At 39.5% G+C, this 23,077-nt stretch overlaps 1 protein-coding gene across 1 annotated transcript in view; it reads left to right on the top strand.

Moving 5' to 3' along the window:
* Nucleotides 1-23,077, top strand: part of FOXP2 (forkhead box P2) — a 547,305-nt gene that overhangs the window by 448,356 nt on the left and 75,872 nt on the right. The window lies entirely within an intron of this gene.

Genomic DNA, 23,077 nt, shown 5'->3' with positions numbered 1-23,077 from the left:
CAGGAGTTTGCTCAATTCACCAAAAATTTTCAATTGATGCAGTACATTTGTTATAATCATTGAAACAATATTAATATATTATTATTATCTGAAATCTACAATTTGTATTAGGATTCACTTGTACAGTCTCTGAGTTTTGGCAAATACAAAATGCCATGTGTCTATCATTACAGTATCATATGTATTAGTTGAATTGCCCTAAAAATCCTGTGTGCTCCACCTGCTTGTCACTGCCACTCTTCTGATCAACCTTGAAAACTACTGATCCTTTTAACGTCACAATAGTTTGCCCTTTCTGGAATGTCACATTGTTGGAATCATATACTGCATAGCCTTTTCACATTGGCTGCCTTTACTTATCAATATACACTTAAGTTTCTTCATGGCATAATAATCTTTTGTTTTTGTTCTTGGTGAGTAATATCTCATGGTATGATTATTCATTCACCTACTGAAAGACATCTTAATTGCTTCCAAATTAAGGCAATTATGAATAAATATTCTGTAAACATAAGCATGCAGGTTTTTGTGAAGACATAAGTTTTTAACTCTTGATAAATATATATCAGAGCATAAATACTGGTCATATGGCAGGAGTACGTTTAGCTTTATAAGGAATTTCCATACTGTTTTCTACGGTGGATGAATATTTTATATTCCCACCAGCAATGAATGAGAGTTTAATATGCCTGTCAGCATTTGATGTTGCCAGTATTTTGGATTTTAGCTATTATAATAGATAGTTGTGTCTGGTTTTAATTTGCAATTTCCCAGTGACACATGGTATTGAACATCTTTCATGTGCTTGTTTGCCATCTGTATATGTTTTTGGATAACTTGTTGGTACTGATCTTTCCTGCGAATTTTAATTTTTTTAACTTCCTTATTGTTGAGTTTTAATAGTTCTTTGTATATTTTGGATGTATATCTTTATCAAATATGTGTTTGAGACATATTTTTTCCTCGTCTGTGGCTTCTCATCTAAGTGCATTATGAAGAACTAAAGTTTTCAATTCAGTGCAGTCCAGATCATCAGTCTTTTTGTTTGTTTGTTTGTTTTTTTGTTTGTTTTTTTGACAGGCAGAGTGGACAGTGAGAGAGAGACAGAGAGAAAGGTCTTCCTTGGCCGTTGGTTCACCCTCCAATGGCCGCCGCGGTAGCGCGCTGCGGCCAGCCCACCACGCTGATCCGATGGCAGGAGCCAGGGGCTTATCCTGGTCTCCCATGGGGTGCAGGGCCCAAGCACTTGGGCCATCCTCCACTGCACTCCCTGGCCACAGCAGAGAGCTGGCCTGGAAGAGGGGCAACCGGGACAAATTCGGTGCCCCGACCGGGAGTAGAACCCGGTGTGCCAGCGCCGCAAGGCGGAGGATTAGCCTAGTGAGCCGCGGCGCCGGCCAGTTTTTTCTTTCATTGATCATCATTTTGGTATAGTAACTAAAAAATCATTGCCAAATCCATGTGGATTTCCTTCTATTTTATTTTCTGTAAGTTTTATTATTTCCAGTTTTACTTTATGTCTGTGGTCCAGACTGCATGGTTTTAAATTTCATTCATTTCTGTTCTCAACTTCATTATTTCTCTTATATTTTAAAAAAATATATATTTATTTATTTATTTATTTATTTGAAAGGCAGAGTTACAGAGAGAGGTAGAGACAGAGAGAGAGGTCTTCCATCTGCTGGTTCACTCCCCAAATGTCCACAATGGCCAAAGCTGCACCAGTCCGAAGCCAGGAGTCAGGAGCTTCTTCTAGATCTCCCACTCAGGTGCAGGGGCCCAAAGACTTGAGCCATTTTCCACTGCTTTCTCAGGCCATAGCAGAGAGCTGGATTGAAAGTGAAGTAGCCGGGACTCAAACCAGCACCCATATGGGATGCCGGCACTGCAGACAGGGGCTTTACCCACTATGCCATGGCACCAGCCCCATCTCTTACACTTTTTTTTGGCTTCAGTTTTAAACTATTAAGACAAAATCCTAGATCATCAATGTTTCAGTCTTTCTTTGGTTCTAAAAGTATAAATTTCCCTTTGAACACAGCATTAGCCGTATCCTTTAGCTTGATATATTGTACTTTCATAATCATCAGTTTAAAATATTTTTAAATTTCCATCACGATTTATTTTTTAAACTCATAGATTACTTAGAAATTCATAGTTTAATTTAAAATAGCTTGAGATTTCTTAAATTAACTTTTAATACTGATTGGAAAACATCAAAATGGCATAGGTGATGGTTTTATGGCATAGGTGATGGTTTATTATGAAAAATTCCAGGTGCTGTAGGAAAAAAAGCACACTGTAACATTCTGTATAGAAATATTTATCTATATATGTATATAGATTGTATGGGTGCATAACAATTGGATCAAGAATTCATTATGTTGTTTACATCTGTAATCTTACTGAATCTGCTTATCTAGAGTTACCAAGAGTGATGTTTTAAAATTCCTTCATTTTGAATGTCTTATTTATCTATTTATCCTTTCAGTTCTGTGCATATTTAGAATTGTAGTCATGCACTGCATAACAGTGTTGCAGTCAACAATAGGCCACATATGCGATGATGGTCCCACAAGATTATTATAATGGAGATGAAAAATTCCCATCACCTAGTAACATCATAGCCATCATAATGTCCTAGCACAAAGCATCATTCCCATGTTTGTGGTGGTGCTGGTGTAAACAAACCTATTGCACTGCCAGTCATATAAAAATATAACACACATAATTATGAAGGGTACATAATACTTGATAGTAATAATAAATGGTACATAATACTCAATAGTAATAATAAATGACTATGTCCTGGGTTTGTGTATTTACTTTTTATTAATATTTTAAAATATCCTACTTAAACACTGTAAAATAGTATGCCTTATTATGCCAGCAGCAGCCTTTTGAATCTACTCTGTGATGTATCTGTTGATTACACCATTTTCTCTTATGCTTGATTCAGTCTCCCTTTTTTTGTTCAACATGGTCCTAGAAGCAATGTTCTCTCTCTATATATATATATATATATATATGTGTGTGTGTGTGTGCGTGCATGTATATATATATAAAGTCTGTCCTATGCAGGTTTGAATATTTGTGTAAGTACTTTCTATGAAGGTTCACAGAGAGACAAAATCACCTACCAAGGTATTACTCAGAATGTATCCCAATGATTAAACAATGTATTACTCCATTATATCTATCTGGTAACTTGAACCATTTATCATTCTGAGATGTTCTCTGTAATCTCCAGTGATTAGTTCGATCTTAAAATTTTCTTTCACTGATATTAGGATAGCTACACGAGCTTTCTTTGCTGAATGCTTCAAAGTTATATTTATTAATATGTTCTACTCTTAGCCTTTATGTGTTCTTATATTTAACTACACACATAAAACCACAAATGGGCTTATATTGAATATAATTATTGATATATAGCTATAGCTATAGTAGTCCCCATTTACCCAAGGCTGGTACATTCCAAGACACCCAGAACATGCCTGAAATTGCAGCTAATACCAAATCCTCTGTATACTATATTCTTGTACACACATGCCTTTGATCAAGTTTAGTTTATAAATTAGGCACAGCAAGACATTACTAGTATTTAGTAATGAAATAGAACAATTGTATATACTAAAATTAAAGTTATGTGGGTGTATTTCTCTGTCTCAAAATCTTACCCTACTGTGTTCACCTTTCTTATGATGATATGAGAGAATACAGTAACTGCATGATGAGACAAAATGAAGTAAATGACATAGGCATTCAGATGTAACCGTTGGCTTTTGACCTTGTCCCTAGAAGCTTTCTGAGGAATGTGATGAAATTGTGTGCCATCCAGCTCTGTCCTACTCGGGACATTAATCACCCCTTTGTCCAATGTATCCAAACTATATGAGACTAATTCAAAAATGCTCATGGAAAAGTGGAATTAAAAATGAGTTTATTTGGGTACAAAATAATTTTGAAATCCATGAATATGTAAAGTCTTCAGAAAGTTCATAGTATGACAAAGTTATGCATGGGTTTCAAAAGATTTCTGCACCAAAATAAATTGTCTTTTAATTCCATTTTGCAGTTAACTTTTTGAAGTCCATTTACTTCTGCCTACTTGCCTGCTGTCTCATTTATTATATAGAGAGTCATGGTATGTAAAGGCTTAAATTCAAGTAACCCTCATAATTTCTTGCAATTTAAAATGTGTGAATTATTTATTTCTGGATTTTTTCAATTATCTTTTTTAGGATATTTGTTTTATTTATTTAAAAGGCAGAGTGACAGACAGAGGGGGAGAGACCAAGAGAGAAAGAACTGTTTTATCCATTCGCTAGTTCACTCCCCCAATGGCCATAATGGCTGAGACTGGGCCAGGCTGAAGACAGGAGCACCATCCTGCTCTCCTCTACGGGTTGGAAGGATCTGAGTACTTGGACCATCTCGAGCTGCTTTCCCAAGCACATTAACAAGGCACTGGATGGAAACCAGAGCAGCCAAGGCTCCAACTGGTGTTCTGATGTGGGATGGCCGCATTGCAAACATTGACTTAACCTGCTGCATCACAATGCTGGCCCCACTATTTTCAGAATATGTTTAAGGCCGGCCGGCACGCCGGCTTCTAGTCCCTGTCAGGGCACCGGATTCTGTCCTGGTTGCCCCTCTTCCAGGCCAGCTCTCTGCTGTGGCCCAGGAGTGCAGTGGAGGATGGCCCAAGTGCTTGGGCCCTGCACCCCATGGGAGACCAGGAGAAGCACCTGGCTCCTGCCTTCGGATCAGCGCAGTGCTCTCGCAGCAGCGTGCCGGCCGCGGCGGCCATTGGAGGGTGAACCAATCGGCAAAGGAAGACCTTTCTCTCTGTCTCTCTCTCACTGTCCACTCTGCCTGTCCAAAAAAAAAAAAAAAAAAGAATATGTTTAACTGTGCGTGACCAAACCTATGGAAAGGGAAATAGGCAGGTGAGGGGAAGGGGCTACTGTGTAAGTATCTTTTGAATAACATTTTTACTTAGCACTTTAAGACTTCTTAAAAGACACCTAAGATTGTTTAATTACTAAGAAGGGCTATTTGCTTTAATTTTCTATAGAAATATATTGATATAGTACATTCTCTGTACTACAATGAAAAACTAGTTTCATTCCAGAAGCCTACTTTAATCTTATGATAAAGTTGCTCTTTCCAATGCCTGTGGAAACAGCAAAAATCTTAATATTTTACTTTGTTTTCATTGTTATATGAATCCTTCATGATCCATGGATATCAGAATATTACTTATTATCATTTTACCTATTTTAGACATTTTAAAAATATAATTGATAAAAAAATTCAAAGATTCTAGGAACAGGCCTAAAAATTCCAAAAATAGAATACTGTGCAATTATAATTGTAGATATTGTGAAATTACTTCATGGTTACCTCTGCACCCTTGACAAATACCCAAAATAACAACAACAACAACAACAACAAAAAAAAAACCCTGTGGTCAATTTACATTTTGAACACAGAAGATTCATTTCCTAATGTCATTGTGGCATTGAGTTTAATCAGCAGAATAGTTACAAAAGATGGGCCCTTCGGAGAGTTTTTTTGGTGGGACGTTTTATTCCACTATGTTGCCCGTTTTCCTAGGACACCTAGTCAGTGCCTAAGGTTGAGTGGTATGAGTCTCAGGTGCAAAGAAATCAAAGCTATATTCACTAATATCAAAAGTTTATCTATTGTTGTTAACTAAAGAAGGAAGGTCTTTAATTGCTGAGCATTACAAAATGTTCTCAGAGCACTTGACTTACATTAAAATTTTATAGCCACGATTATTTGGATGTTAAATTACTTTTCCAAACTGGGATTAAGGGAATTCAAGAAAACCTGATTTGCATCTAAGAATGAAAAGTACCTCTGACTTTTTATGCATATCATTCATACCATCAATAAATATTTGTTGGCCTAATGACCAATTAATTGATAACAAAGAAATTTGAACTATCTTATTTCTCATTGGAAGATTGTTATAGATATTGATTAAATAGATGTTACAAGTGCTTAGAAGAGGTTTTATCATGTTGGATTAGCAGATAAATTTCAATATGTTGCATGAACTAGCAAACTGTAATTTTTATCCAGTTAAAGAATTAAAATTTTCAGTGATTTAGCAGTACTAATGTTTGGTTTGTAGTCTATCTATTTCATAACTGATAACTGATTTTGTTTACAAAAATTTAGATAATTTTACTAAAGGAATTCAAAGCTGAATTTAAAACCTTAAAGGGAAAAATTCCTTTAAAATATTAAACCAAATAATTTGTTGTAGCCTGTGGCTTCACTGTACAATGTTTTATAAGTTCTCGGTTAGAAAGAAATAAAAGTGGATTTTCAAAACACAGAGAGACTTTGGAAGAGCCAAAGTGTCAAGGATCCTTCCAACATATTATCTGGTTTCAACTATGAGATTATCTACATTAAGTACTGAATTGAGTATGCCTGTTTTACTCAGTTTGAGCTACTGTACACATTATCATGAATTAGGTGGCTTAAACAATAATCTTTTATTTCTCATTCCTGGAAACTGGGTCCCAAATCAAGGTGCTGTACATTTACTGTCTGGTGATAGTTGACTTCCTAGTTTACAGACAGCTATCTTTTGTGTTCTCAAGTAGGAAAAGAGAGCTAGAGAGTTTTGTGGGGCTCCTTCCATATGGACATGAATCCCATTTATGTAGCCACCACCCTTATAACCTAATTATCCCCCTCAGGCCCCAAATCATAAAGCTGTTACCACAATATGAGTTAGGATTCCAACATACAAACTTGGCCAGGGTTAAGAAGCAAACATTCACTCCGTAACAATCCGTTATATGTCTGTTCTCAGAATGGCTTCTGATGTGTTTACATTTATTTATTATTGTGGGAGGAACAGCAAGTTTTCCACTCAAAACTTGTATATAAATATTTTTATAGTTTATTTCAAAGTAGGTAATTAGGTATTTATTGAGATTTATTAAGTACATTTGGATTTAAACAATATTGTTGCCAGTGTGGGTGTTTGGCAGAGCAGTTACAATGCCAACATCCCATATCACAGTGCCTGGGTTCAATGCTGGGCTCCATCTACTGATTCCAGCTTCCTGCTAATACAGACATTGGGAGTCAGCAGTAATGATGAAAGTAGTTGGGCTCTTGCCACCCACATGGGATTGGATTGAGGTTGTCAGCTTCAGGTACAGTCCATTCTTGGCTGTTGCCAGCATTTGGGATGCAAGCTATCTACCCATTTATCTGTCTTTCAAATAAAAAAAAATGCCAGGTAATTTTTTAAAGAACAAAGAAATACAATTTTTCCTAATACAAACTAATAAATATTTCAAAATAGAAAATTCATATGTACCTTTCCATACTTCAGTTTTGCAATGAATAAATTGTGCTCATACTTTGATTTTCCCAGGACAGTCTGGGTTTACATCTGTCTTCTCTGGTGATTATTATTCTCTGATGATCTGTCTTCTTTAATAATTATCTAATCACACTCTTCAATGTGTCCCACTAAATTCTGTGGTCACTCTATGGAGTACAGAATCCTTTTTAGACATTTAAGAAAGGCTCCCATAGATCCTTTTTTTTTTTTTTAATTTTTGACAGGCAGAGTGGACAGTGAGAGAGAGACAGAGAGAAAGGTCTTCCTTTTGCCATTGGTTCACCCTCCAATGGCCACCATGGCTGGCGCGCTGCAGCCGGCGCACCGCACTCATCCGATGGCAGGAGCCAGGTGCTTCTCCTGGTCTCCCATGGGGTGCAGGGCCCAAGCACTTGGGCCATCCTCCACTGCACTCCCTGGCCACAGCAGAGAGCTGGCCTGGAAGAGGGGCAACCGGGACAGGATCGGTGCCCCGACCGGGACTAGAACCCGGTGTGCCGGCGCCGCAAGGCGGAGGATTAGCCTAGTGAGCCGCGGCGCCGGCCTAGATCCTTTTTTTAAAAAAAGATTTATTTATTTGAAAATCAGAGTTACACAGAAAGAGAAGGAGAGGCAGAGAGAGAGAGAGGTCTTCCATCTGCTGGTTCACTCCCCAGATGGGTGCAACTACCAGAGCTGGGCCAATCCAAAGCCGGGAGCCAGGAGCTTCCTCCAGGTCTTCCCATGTGGGTGCAGGGCCCCAAGGACTTGGGCCATCTTCTACTGCTTTCCCAGGCCATAGCAGAGAGCTGGATCAGAAGTGGAGCAGATGGGACTTGAACTAACGCCCACATGGGATGCCGGCACTGCAGACAGCGGCTTTACCTGCTTCGCCACAGCACCGACCCCCCATAGATCCTAAAATTCCGAGAATGGGATTCCTGGGAAAGCAAGAATTCAACAGAATTAAATAGTGAGGAGACATGAATAATACCATGGATTCGAAATAATAATTTAAAAAATTCAGCTGATCTTCAAATCCTTTCTCTTTCATATTCTGTCGTGTAGCCTGATCTTTCTGAGCTCATAAAGCATGGATATTAAGAAACATGCTGTGGCTGCTGCTGTGGTGTAGCAGGTAAAATCATTGCCTATAGTGCCAGCATATCATATGGATGCCAGTTCCAGCCCCATCTGCACCGCTTCCAATCCAGCTCATGGCTATGGCCTGGGAAAGCAGTAGATGGAGAACCAGAGGAAGCTCCTGGCTCCTGGCTTTGGATTGGCCCAGTTCTGGCCATTGCAACCATCTGGGGAGTGAACCAGCAGATGGAAGACCTCTCTCTCTCTCTCTCTCTGCCTCTGCCTCTCTGTGGTTCTACCTTTCAAATAAATAAATATTTTTTAAAAAAGAAGAAAAAACAGGGTGTCTCACAAATTATGTAATGATATTAAAAATGTGAAAATACTTTGTCAATTTTTAAATGCTATACAAGTACTACCATCAAGCCCACATTATGGTTTAACTCAAAGCTGTACTTGTCAAGAACACAGGGTTAAATTAAGTATAACTGCAATGGAAGATGGCAGTCTCTGGGCTGGAAACCTGTATTTGCATTTTTTTTTAATCTTCAGATAAAATGCAAGTTAAATGATCCTAAAATACTGGAAGATGCCAAAGGTGAAACTTCTAATAGTTATTCATTTTCATTTCTATATTAAATATGAGCATTTATCCATGTTTTTATAATGGATTATCATAAACTAATACTTCATATTAGAAATGTTAATTAACTCTGAAATTTTAAGGAATATTTTGTTTTTTGCACAACTACTAAGTGTAAAATCATATTGCCCAGATTATGGAAAATCAAGGTCAATAAAGCAAGGTCATTTGCATAGTCTGCTTTATATGTAAACAGTGACAATAAAAGGCAGAGTGAGAGGAATATAATAAAAGAATAGATCAAACTGAGTGGGTAGAACAAGAGCAAGTTATTGGTAACCTCAGCAGCCTGGGGACCATACCTTAGCAGTTGCCACTGTTGAGCCTTGAATGGTGAGGAGCAGTTCAGTGGATTGAGGTGTTTGCCTACATAGTGCACTCCAGACAGAAAGAGATGAAAAAGCTAAGCTAGAGGAGAGCAGAAGTGCTAAATGTGTTCAGAGCGTGATACTGGAGCTGCTGTGTGTTGTAGAGACTTCGAAGGATACAGAGAAGGGGATAACATGAGCCTGTGACAGATCTCGAATTTGAAGTGGGGAAAATGAAGTCTTTCCTGCAGAATTGGGAAGCCTTTTTAGTATTTGACAATGGGAGTGGTATGATGAGATTTGTATTTGGGGAAGATAATTGTGGCAACAATGAGTAGTATTGATTGGAGAAGCAGGAAGGTAGGGGCCGGGAGACCACTTCAGAGACCATAACAATAGTCCAAATGAGAAATGGTGAAGAGCAGCACTAAGACTTGAGGGAGTGAGAATGGCGGAGAAGGAGGTAAGCTGGAGAGGCATTGTCGAAATGATTGGGCAGCAGTTACTGACTGATTGGAAATAGAATTGAGGTAGAAAAAGAACAAAAATTACCTTGGGGTATTGAGTTTGGCAGACAGAAGAGATAATGGTACCGTTCATTGAGACAGGATTCACAGTAGGAGTAGTTTTGCAGGTTCAGGATCAAGCAGTGACTTGGGGGGATGTCCAGTTATTTGGATGTGTACAACCAGCAGGTTTGTTTTGGGGTCTTAAACTCAGAAAAAGTAGGCACATGTGCTTCAGTTGACAGTAGGGTATTAGCCAGAGCCAACTTACAATCAAACCAATGACTTAAATTTCCAAGTCATTTCCACTGTTATCAAGACCTGCAATAACTAAATATTCCGTGAAATCAGAAGCCCATCTAAGCTAGTCATATGCCTCTGTTTTACTCTGAAACACGAGGTCTGTGGCAGTGAGAAGACTGACGTTCCACTAACTGCATGTGACTAGTTTTTTAAGCTATCTGAATTGTTATTCCCTTTGCCTTCTTCTCATTCTGTCTGTATGGATAGGGCCAGAAACAGCAACCCACTGGGAACATAAGCAGGAAATTATAATAAGGAGACCTACGATAATCTATTGCACTGTGTTCTGAAAGGGGCATCATCACAAAGTCACAGAGATGGCAGTGAAAAATGAACCTCGCTAATAGCTCACATGGAAGGGATTTGGTTTTCTGTACTATAATGACAATCAAATTAGAGAGAGGTGAGTTATTGAGAGCTTACAAACTGTCTATTGTTGTGCTAAGCTTTTCATATGCATTTTTTATTTAATGCTCACAATTAATAAGATTTTTATATTATCTCCTTTTGAGAGACTTTAAATGACCTGTCCACATTAGCATTGTTAGGGACACTTGGGGCATTCATTCCACCCCACTGGTTCCAGGGCTCACCCTTCTAATATCTGTACTCTATTGCTGTATGAAGATGTCGGAATGAAAGGAATAAGGAGTGTGCAGAGCTATACTAGATGAAAGTCTGCTGAAAACTGGAATAGTATCTCTCTCTCTCTCTCTCTTTTTTTTTTTTTTTTTGGACAGGCAGAGTGGACAGTGAGAGAGAGAGAGAAACAGGGAGAGAAAGGTCTTCCTTTTACCGTTGGTTCACCCTCCAATGGCCGCTGCGGCCGGCACACTGCGGCTGGCACACCGCCTAAGCCAGGAGCCAGGTGCTTCTCCTGGTCTCCCATGCGGGTGGTGCAGGGCCCAAGGACTTGGGCCATCCTCCACTGCACTCCCAGGCCACAGCAAAGAGCGGGACTGGAAGAGGGCCAACCAGGACAGAATCCGGCGCCCCGACCGGGACTAGAACCCGGTCTGCCGGCGCTGCAGGTGGAGGATTAGCCTATTGAGCCGCAGCGCCGGCCACTCTTTATGTTATAAAGCCATTCATGTAGAAATGAGAAGATTCAGGCTTGGCCGTGCAGGTAGCAACTCCATTCTGTAAGCCATAATACACCAAACCTGTTTGTTGGCAAATTCAAGGTGAGTTACATCACCACTTACAAAGGAAAAGATGGAAAAATGTAGAACACACACACACACACACAAATCTTTTCTACTGACGGAGGGGAAGAAAACTGTACTACATGTAAAACAGAAATATAAAAATACTTGATGTCTTGGATAGGAGTCAAGAAAACTCAGTGAGGGAGGAGAGCAGCATTGTGATGTAGTGGGTAACGCCTACAATGATGGTGTCCCATACAGGCGCTGGTTTGAGTCCCAGCTGCTCCACTTATGATCCAGACCCCTGCTAGTGTGCCTGGGAAGGTAGCAGAAGATGGTCTAAGTCCTTGGGCTCCTGTATGCATGTGGGAGACCTGGATGAAGCTCCTGGCTCCTGACTTCGTCCTGGCCCAGCCCTGCCCATAGCAGCCACTTGGGGAGTAAACCAGCAGATGGAAGATCTCTCTCTCCCTCTCTTTTCCTGTAACTGTACCTTTCAAATAAATATAAATAAATCTTAAAAAAACAGGATTTTAAAACATATCTATAATACCAGAACAGATTGAGATGATAGGAAAATAATGTAAGTTTGAAAATAGTGAGATTAAAAATATGACCAGGACTAGAAAAATAGGAGTTAAAAACAGTGCAGACACTGTAAATTAAATCCTTAATACAGACAGAAAATCTGTATTCTCCCACAATAACAAGGCAATTTAAAGTGTTTTAAAATGTGAGACAGTGCCAGTGCCACAGCTCAACAGGCTAATCCTCCGCCTTGTGGCGCCGGCACACCAGGTTCTAGTCCCAGTCGGGGCGCCGGATTCTGTCCCGGTTGTCCCTCTTCCAGGCCAGCTCTCTGCTGTGGCCAGGGAGTGCAGTGGAGGATGGCCCAAGTGCTTGGGCCCTGCACTCCATGGGAGACCAGGAGAAGCACCTGGCTCCTGCCATCGGATCAGCGCGGTGTGCTGGACGCAGCACACCGGCTGCAGCAGTCATTGGAGGGTGAACCAACAGCAAAAGGAAGACCTTTCTCTCTGTCTCTCTCTCCCACTGTCCACTCTGCCTGTCCAAAATATATATATATATATATATATATATATATATATATATATGAGACAGTAGTATGTGTAAAGGGTATAGAATGTAACTTGAAAGAAAAATAATGGAAATTTCTTGAATAGGAAATGAGAATATTTGAGATAGAGACAGTAATCTGACATAAAATGGAGGAAACTCATCTTAAAAACAAGTGAATTAAAGGCAAATAGGAATAGAAGAAAACAGAGAGGTTATACCTTGATACTTCCTGGCAAATTCCTTACAATTTTACATTTTCTTTTTTTGTACTTATTTTTGTACAATTATTTAGATGGGGAAAAAGATTTCCTACAAATTAGGTGAGTAAAACTGACCTCAGAATTTTTTTTTTCTGTAATACCAAGTGTTTGAAGACTCTGGGGCCATATCTGCTACAGATTTTTTACGTAAAAATCTGTAAAGCAAAAATGTTAGGACTGGCATCTTCATTTGTGGTGCTCTATAAGTAGTTGCCACAGACAGCAAATTAGAAGGACCTATCTATTCTCTCCTAGTTTCTGTGGGTCAGGATCCTGGTTAGAGCCCCCCGGGACATCTTCTGATGCCCTCACAGGGCTGCATTTGGAGTCTGCTGAGCTGTTCTCAACTAGAAATTTGCCTGGGGAATCATCTACTCCCATACTCATTCAGGTGGTTTCCTTGTTGCTGTCTGAGGCCTTGGCTCCTGAGGGCTGCCTACTTCTTAGGCAGTTCACAACATGACAGGTTACTTCTTCAAGGCCAATACAAGAGAGATGGGTTCTGCTCAGTGGGAATCTTATTAACAAAAGGTAATCACAGAAGTCATACCCGTCCCCTCTGCCATTGAATGTCACTAATCAATGCAGTGACATCTCCTGGCCTTTGCCACCTTCCATTGATTGGAAGTGAGTCAAAGATCTTACGCACACTCAGGAAGGGGGTTATAAAAACGTTTAGATCACTGAGAAATATCATTCTAGGGGACAGCTCCTGGGAGTGAACCACTTCCTGACCGTGGTAATGTGTTTGCAAAAACATGGAAGAGTCTGTACTTCCTTTTACAAGTGCATCTGTATGAAACTTAAGACCAACAACAACAACAGAAATGTTTCTGTCTTGTTTTAATAACCCTGCAATTGGATAAAGAGAAATTTCAAAGAGTCTCAGTCTGACAAAATTTACTACCAGATGTAGAAATTCAGTATAATCACTACCACATTCCAAAAAAGAGATCCTTAGATAGACAACCCTTGATTTGCACAGTAGTGTGATACTGCAAAAATAACTACAAAAAAAAAAATCTTAGAAAGCAATAGAAAAATTAAGATTGTTCTATGGCCTTTAACACATTTTCCAAAACATTAGACACTGTCATTATCAGTTATATATACATTAGAAATATTAAGAATTAAAATGTTTTATTTCTCTGTAAAATTCTTTTCAAGGGTATGTGCCTTCCCTCTCCATTCAGAGAGAGCATCTTTCCTCTGTCTTGGCAAGTTGTCATACTCTTCTCTAAGTTTGGATTAGCTTCCAACATTTTATCCTTTAAGCCTTCAATTTTGTGAAATTTCTCTGAGAATTCCTTTAATGTGAAGGTTTTCGTCAGTGTCGCTTCCACCAGTGTGTCTTCATCTTTTCATCACAAGCAGTTTCCTCATTTATGCCGATAAATTTGCCCTCACTGAATTCCTCCGCTGCAGATGGAGAGTCTCCCCAGAGACATGGGCAATGCCAACATGCCCGTGGTCAATTCTCTCTTCTATTTATACATTTACAATCGACTTGAATTTCAACATTACCAGTTTTTGTTTCTTCACTGCATTTCCATATCTGTTGACCATTTTCCTCTTTGGACTGTCTGTTTTTGTAAAATGTTGGGTGGCTTTATCACTTGAGGGCAAGGAGACAACAGAACTACATTCTTTGCTTCTGTGTGTGAAATGAGTAACAGTTGTACAGTGATCCATCACCAACAGATTTTGAAAGAAGTGACTTGACTGCATAAATTTCATTTCTCGTTCTGCTGTTTGTAAATGATGACATAGTTAACAAATATTCATCTTGGTTAATTTGCTGTACCTGGGATTTGAACTGTATTGTTGGGAAACGTACTGTTATACCTGTGCAGTGGTGCATATCAGGACCATATGAGGAAAAACTAACTACATCCATGAAAAGAGTGGGTTTTGAAAGATAAACTTTTGCTTTTCCTTTTAGGCATTTTTCAAATTAACTTCAATGAGTGCATGTTACTTTTTGAACAAATGAAAATTAATGTCAAGTTAAAACTAGGTCTTTAAGGGGCAGGTATTAATTTCAAATGCAAAAAATAATGCATCACCAACTCTTGATGGTAATGGAGATGATGGAATCAGGTGATTTTTTAATGCTTAAATTTGAACATGGTGCGTACATATTATATATTACATATATAATCTTAAAACAGTTTTGAATAGAGGTTAGTCTTGTCAGCTTTTTCTACATTTATCTATAGTATATAGTTAGTTAGTGAACATTTACTAAGTACTTATTATATACCAACAAAATACTAGGTGTTGTGTGTCCATAAGTGGATAAGACATATTTTCTGTTGAAAATGACTCTTATGTATAAGAAAGTACAGACTTTAAAGCAATGAGCATGTAAAGGCCTGGTCAATATATTTACATATTGCAGCAAAGAGGCTTCAGAAATAACTACATGAAAATGAGAGATTTTCCAATAGGAATGGATTCATTGAAAATGAAAGATAGTAACTTTTAACTCTTTATTTTGTATTTATATATTGTTATTCCTATTTCAATGATGACTCTCCTCGAAAGCAAAAGATTTGAGATAAAATGTGTAAAATTTCTTGGTTAAGATATAAGAAATGTGTCACCCATGTCTTGGGCATCTATAATAAGTTATTCAAGAATAATTAGAGATGGACATTTAGCCTGACAGTTAAGATACTGGTTAAGACACCTGCATCTCATATCAGAGTACATGGTTTCACTACCTCTCTCCAGCTCCTGATTTCAGCTTTCTTCTTATGCATAACTTGAGAGGCAGAAGATGATGTCTCAAGTGATTGAACCCCTGAAATGCACATGGGAGACCTGGATTGATTGCTGGCTCCTGGCTTCAGCTCAGACTAGTCTGGGACATTTCAGGCATTTACGGGGTCAAACAATGAATCGATGGGAGCTCTCTCAGCCTCTTAAAATTTAGAAAATGGAAGAGAGACATTGACTCTTAGAAACTGAAGATTTGATCCCCTGGCTTTGATCCAGTACATCGAGACTGAAAGGAAAGAGTTTGAGGAAGCAGTCCATGTATTATCTATGGCAGTCTTTTTTTTTTTTTTTTTTTTGACAGAGTTAGACAGTGAGAGAGAGAGGGACAGAGAGAAAGGTCTTCTTTCTGTTGGTTCACTCCCCAAATGGCCCTACGGCCGGAGCTATGCCGATCCGAAGCCAGGAGCCAGGTGCTTCTTCCTGCTCTCCCATGCAGTTGCAGGGACCCAAGCACTTGGGCCATCCTCCACTGCCCTCCCGGGCCACAGCAGAGAGCTGGACTGGAAGAGGAGCAGCTGGGACTAGAACCGGGTGCCCATATGGGTTGCTGGTGCCACAGGTGGAGGATTAGCCAAGTGAGCCACAGCGCCGGCCCCATCTATGGCAGTCTTGATGTAAGCTCAGGATGGAGCATCTCGGCTCACTCATGTGGGAAAAATGGCTAGTATTCTCACTCTTCCTAGATTCTGGCTGTTCTATTACAAGGCTAACCTTTCCATATCTCCTACTGTAGAATCATGTCTAGGATACGGAAGTTGGAGATAGACAAATGTGTAGGCTTAGTCGCTTGATGGAAGTACATGATGTCAAATGTGTGATGAGAAGGGGGAGAGAGCTTTTAAGTTTTTTTTTTTTAATATGAGTGAATAAATGAGGTTCAGTAAACAAGAAACAGCCTTCAAGAAAAGATTAAGAACGTGGAAGGAGGGGCCGACACTGTGGCACAGCGGGTTAAGGCCCTGACCTGCAGTGCCGGCATCCCACATGGGCGCTGGTTCGAGACCCAGCTGCTCCACTTCCAATCCAGCTCTCTGCTGTGGCCTGGGAAAGCAGTAGAAGATGGCCCAAGTCCTTGGGCCCCTGCACCTGTGTGGGAGACCTGGAAAAAGCTCCTGGCTCCTGGCTTCAGATTGGCGCAGCTCTGGCCGTTGCGGCCAATTGTGGAGTGAACCATCGAATGGAAGACCTCTCTCTCTCTCTCTCTCTCTCTCTCTCTCTCTCTCTGCCTCTCCTCTCTCTGTGTAACTCTAACTTTCAAATAAATAAAAAAAATCTTTGGAAAAAAAAAAAAAAGAAGGCACAGTCTAGATTGGGATGGGGGTGGGGTGGCAGTAGAGTGACGTAATGTTAGCAAGCTTAACTGAAAAACAGTCCACAATTAAATGATAGAATACACAGTTTGATACACTCTACAACAGTTTATATTCCTATAACCAAAGGATTAATGATTGTGTGTCATTTCTATGTTTTTTTTTTCAGTTGCATAGGATAACATAGTCAAGTTCTATTTTTTTTAAAAAATTATTTATTTATTTATTTGATAGGCAGTTAGAGAGAGAGGGAGAGGCCAAGAGATATTCCACTTGCTGGTTCACTCTCCAAATTGCCACAATGGCCAGAGCTGGGCTGATGGGAAGCCAGGATCCAAGAGCTTCTTCTAGTCTCCCACATGGGTGCAGGGGACCAAACACTTGGGCCATCTTCTGCTGCTTTCCCAGGCACATTAGCAGGGAGCTAAATTGGAGGTGGAGCAGCTATTTCTCGAACTGGTGCCCATACGGGATGCTAGCGCCACAGGTGGTGGCTTTACCTGCTATGACATAGTGCCAGCCCTGTTATCAAGTTCTTAATATCCACATATGAAATTATCTTAAAGATAAAAATTATATTCAGTTGGTGTTCCTGAGAAAAGCTGATACATATTATCTAATTTGCCATTCACCTGTTTAGTCCCAATATTCTTTTGCTGTGTATTTCACAGAAATCTCACTAGCCTGAATAAGTCCTTTAGACATTGCTATGGCATTAAGGTCCAGCTGAGTAACTGTTGTATTGTTATATTGATTATTTTCTCAGGAAATGTCTAACCATCATTGAAAACAGTTGGGAAGATTTACCATTATAAATTTTGCACTTTGACTCTGAATCAGTACTCTGGGAAAATAAAAGGCTGTGAATTATTTGTAGTTTTAATGTGCCTTACAACTGCATTTAAAACTGATTTTTAATAATGTATTTACATAACTTAAAATTCAAAAGATATAAACAGCAAAATGTGTTTCTTCTACCTCTGTCCCATAGGTAGTTCCCTTCCCCAGAGATAAGCAGTCTTATGACTTTCATGTGTTTCCTCCTAGAGATACTTGGTGCATTTTCAAGTGAAGTATATATTTTATACAAATGATAGTATTCTATACATAGTTTGTAATTGTTTCTTGGACAAAGAAATATATATTTCATGCAGTTACGATGCTTCTTGGGATGTCTGCATCCCATTTCAGAGTGCATGGGTTCAAGTCCCTGTTTTACTTTGGATTCCATGTTCCTGATATTGTGTACCCTGAGAGGTAGCAGGTGATGGCTCAAGGAATTGAGTCCTTACCACCCAGATGGAGATCCAGGCTCCTGGTTCCAGCCTGGCTCAACCCTGCCTGTTGTGGGCATTATTTGGGAAATGAACCAGCAGATGGAGGGTCTCTCTCTCTTTCCCTCTCTCTCTCTCTCATTGCCACTCTCTTTGTTGCTTTGCCTTTCAAATAAATAAAATAAATCGTTTAAATATTATACATGGCTTTCAGTTTTTTGCGCAAAATATTTTTAAGATTCATTAATTTATTTGAAAGAGTTACAAAGAGACAGGAAGAGACATAGCAAGAGAGAGAGAGAGAGAGAGAGAGAGAGAGAGAGAGAGAGAGAAAGAGATTTTCCATCCATGGGTTAATTCCCCAAATGGCTACAGTGGCTGAGGCTGAGCCAGGCTGAAGCCAGGAGCCTGGAATTCAATCCAGGTCTCCCATATGGATGGCGGGGACCAAACCACTGGAGCCAGTATCTGCTACCTTTCAGGGTGCACATTAGCAGGAAGCTGGAATTAGAAGCAGAGCAGGGATTTGAACCCAGGCACTCTGATATGGGATGCCAGCAAGCCAAGCTACTGCTTAACAACTGTGCCAAACATCTGACCCACAGTATTAATTTTGGTAGGTATTATCATTATTTTATACTTCTATGAACTAGTGACTGTTTTCTACAATTTCACCAGTAGAGTATAGTTATATAATCTGATCTTTCCTATTCTGATAGATTTATCACAATAACCTTTGCTTGGCTTTGTTTTTTAAATTAATTTATTTGAAAGGCAGAGAGAAAGAGAGAACTTCCATATGCTGGGTCACTCCCCAAATGGCCACAACGACTAGTTCTGGGCCAGGTCAAAGCCAGGAGCCTAGAACTTCAACTTGGTCTCCCCTATGAGTATCAAGGGCCCAAGAATTTTGGCCATCATCTGCCGCCTTCCCAGGTGCATTAGCAGGGAGCTGGAAGTGGAGTAGCTGGAACCAGCACTCGCATGGATGCTAGCACTGCAAGGCATGGTTCAACCAGCAGCACCACAATGCCTGCCTTCTACTGTGAAATGGGTTGAATATATTTTCATACATAAAAATGGAGATCTTCTGAAAACAGTTTAGTATTTTGCCTAATTTTTATTAGATTATTATTTTTTTACTTGTTGATCTAGAGAAGATGTTCACATATTAGGGAAATTATGAGTTAAGTATCATTTCCAATTTGTCATTTGCTTTTAATTTTGACTATGGTTTTTACTATGAAGATTTTTATAATTCTAAAAGATGTATTGATATTTTCCTGTCTGGGTTTTGGGTTTCTGTCATTATTGATTGGACTGCCCTTATCCTCCAAGATTCTAAAACAATTATTACTTGTGTTTTATTTAGAAATTTTTCACTTTTAAATCTTTTTCTATTGATATTTATCCTAATGTAAGTTGCAAGATGGCCAGAGGTTTTATAGATGTACACAGCATTCATTCAGAATAAATAATGGAAAATGAAATCATCATCAACAATGAAAAACCGAATTAAAATATGTGGGAATAATCTGTCAGTCTGTTGCTATGTGTATCATTTACTTCCATCAACTAAAGGACTTTCCTTCTCCTTTTTCTCATATTCCAGCAACACTTTCTTCATAAGTTTATGCCTCAACAGAGAAACATGATTTTAAGATTTTCTCTCTTAATAATAATAATAAGTAAAACTCCTTTGGATCACAAACCCTTCTAGTTTGGCAACTGTATGCCTCATTCTCATCATGGCCTATTTAATCAAAAAAATGAACGGTCTACTCTCTTTTACTATCTGTTGCTACCCATTTCATTTACCTGTTCCCTCACCCTAAGGTTACTTTAGCTCAGTTCAACAATCTTAATATTGCCCAAGGCACAGAACATTTATCATTTTCTGAATCTTTTTGCTTCATCTGAGTTTATTTTTTGATCCTGGGTTCCTTCTCATAAGATTCTCTTTTCCTGGATTTTATGGTTTCCACCTACTTTTCAAGCTGGGCTCTCTCAATTCCACCTTTTCTGTGCCCCCAAATAAAGTTTCTCTCTCTCTCTCTCTCTCTCTCTCTCTCTCTCTCTCCTCCTCTCCTTCTCCCTCTTTCTCTCTCTCCCTGTCTGGTTTATTTGAAAAAGTTAGAGAGAGATGTAGAGACAGAGAGGTCTTCCACACACTGGCTCATTCCCCAAATGGCCTCTATGGCCAGAACTGAGCTGATCCAAAGCCCGGAGCCAGGAGCTTCTTCCAGCTGCCCACATGGGTGCAGGGGCCCAAAGACTTGGGCTTTCCTCTGCTGCTTTTCTAGGTGTATTCGCAGGGAGCTGGATTGGAAGTGGAACATCCAGGAATGTAACCAACGCCCATATGCGATGCCAGCACTGCAGACCAGGGCTTTAACCTGCTCTACCACAATGCAGGCCCAGGAAGTGTTTTTCTTGTTTGCACAGCCCTTTAAACATTTTCTGTTATACCCTTAATATTTAGTTGCATAATTAGTGAGCTGTCTCTTCTATTAGCTTGGCAATAGGGACTGTTTGAGGCTCCTGTTGAGTTCTTCAGCCTTATTTCCAGCTCATTCCTATTGCCGCAGGAACTTTGTGTGAATTTCTTCTCCCTTAGTTTGAACTTTCTTTAACTCTGTCAATACAGGGGCCTTTCTCCCCCTTCAGGTATTAGCTTAAGTGCTACCTGTCAGAGACTTTCTTAATGATTGTGTTTGAGCAGATCCTCACTGTTCTCTAGCATCTACTCCGTTTCTTTCCTAGAACACACCGAAGTTTGTGATTTTGTTTACTCACCAGTTTAACAGTTTATTTTTCCCCATTAGAACATAACATTTACAAGGATAGGGACCGTGCATATTTCATTCCTCTATTGTCCCTAGCGCATAGTATGTACCTGACATACAGCAGGTGATTAATAAATGTTTTCCAGTGGAAGGGAGAGAGAGGAGGAAGGAAAACAGAAAGACAAAAAGGAAAGAGTGAGGAAACAAGTTCGGTTTTACAGATTCATTATTGTCTCCTCAACTCTTGGCACTGGAACACTCACATTAGAGTTATTCAATAAATATTTACTGGAAAAAACATTAACTTCCCAGAATTCTGTCCTCTGCCCTCTCTTCTTATTATTCAGGCCCAATACAGATTGATGGGTAATTTCACCTGCTCTATAACTTCAACTACCAGTGATATGCTAATGACTTCCTGATCTAAATCAAAGGTCATTGCTTTGGTTCAAGTACCACATTTATTACAGCTTCATAAACATCCTTCTTAGATGTTCTACAAGTCCCTTGAATGCTGCATGCCCAACATGCTCAGAACTAATTTTCCCCTGTATTATTTACATTAATAAGTGAGGCAGTTATCATTTTAGATGCTTTTGAATCATCAGGATATCTCCTTTCATATTTTCAATATATGATCTATCACATCCTATACTTACAAACTCTTTATATCACTTCTCAAATCCTTCCTTTTTTGTTATCCCACTCAATCTAAAATGTATATAAAAAGCTCCTAACTAGCATTATTGCCAAAGATTGTCCTAAAATTCAAATCTCCTCATATGACTCTTCTTAAATGCTTGTTGAAAAAATTTTTCAATTTGTGAGCTGTGGTACCTCATTTATTTGGCTCCTGTTTAGCTGCGCTATACTTATTGTATACACCAGTCATAGGGAATAACTGTTCCTTTGGTGAGAAAGTCCTGCTTTCACTTAGAAAACTCCTGCCTTTCATACTTGCACGTAGAGAAGCCTCCCAGAATTATTACCTCCTCTCAAAATTCTTCCCTGATTCTGCAGTGCCTGATCCCTCCCTATTTTGTTCTGGGAATTCCTCTATCACCACACTTGCCACACTGCATTCTGTTTATGCATTTAGCAGAGATCTAGACTGGAAGCAGAGTGGCCAGGACTTGAACCAGGAACACTGATTTGGGATCCATCTCTGTTTACTTTCTGATGTACGCTCCTCAGAATTTTTTATACTTTTTTTTCTATTTGAGAGGCAGACATACAGAGGGAGAGAGAGAAGTCTCCCATCTACTGGTTTATTCCCCCAAAGCCCTCAAAGATGGGCGCTGGGCCAGGCCAAAGACAGGAGCCAAGAATTCAATCCAGAGCCCCACGAGTGGGGGAGGAACCCAACTCCTTAAGCCATCACCTGCTGTAGCCCAGAGGATAGGATGATCCTGAAACTTTTTAATATTTTTTGGTTCTACATCTAAATATTGAGACTAGAGGCAGGGTAATCTCTCTTTGTATTCCCGTTGTATAAACTGAAGCAATTTATTTTGTCTACATAAATCTTTGAAAGGAAAAGTTCATCTGGGGAAAGGGGGAAAGAGAAAAAAGACAATTTGAATTGTACTATGTGTAGTGCATTTGCATGAATTCTCACACTTAATCCTGAGAATAGCCAAGTGAAATGGATGTTTCACCCTTATTTTACTGACAGAGGAATAGAGGCTTAGAGAAATTAAATAGCTTGACCAAAAGAACAAACCAAACAAGAAAGACACAGTATTTAACCTAAGTTTTTCTGGTTTTAATGCCTGACATTGCAACTGGGCTTTCTGTTGCCCTCTCTGACTTCATTACAACTGATTTTATCAATCATTCACAAATTATATATATATATATATATTCTGATTTACATTATCTCCTTAGCCCTCTGATGTGACAGAATTATATAAAAAAAAGAAATGGCCACTTGAAAGCGGGTGCTGTGGCGTAGTAGGTTAAGCCTCTGCCTGCAGCACCAGCATCCCCTATGGGCACCTGTTCCTGTTCTGGCTACTCCTCTTCTGATTCAGCTCTCTGTTATGGTCTGGGAAAGCAGTAGAAGATTGCTCAAGTGCTTGGGCCCCTGCACCCTCATGGGAGACCTGGAAGAAGCTCCTGGCTCCTGGCTTCAGATCAGCCCAGCTCCGACTTTTATGACCATTTGGGGAGTGAACCAGCAGATGGAAGACTTTTCTGTCTCTCTGTCTA

This window comes from Lepus europaeus, chromosome 1, assembly GCF_033115175.1.
Source record: "Lepus europaeus isolate LE1 chromosome 1, mLepTim1.pri, whole genome shotgun sequence".
Lineage (NCBI taxonomy): Eukaryota > Metazoa > Chordata > Mammalia > Lagomorpha > Leporidae > Lepus > Lepus europaeus.
The sequence above is the reverse complement of the archived record's forward strand: the minus strand, read 5'-3'. Positions and strand labels throughout refer to the sequence as shown.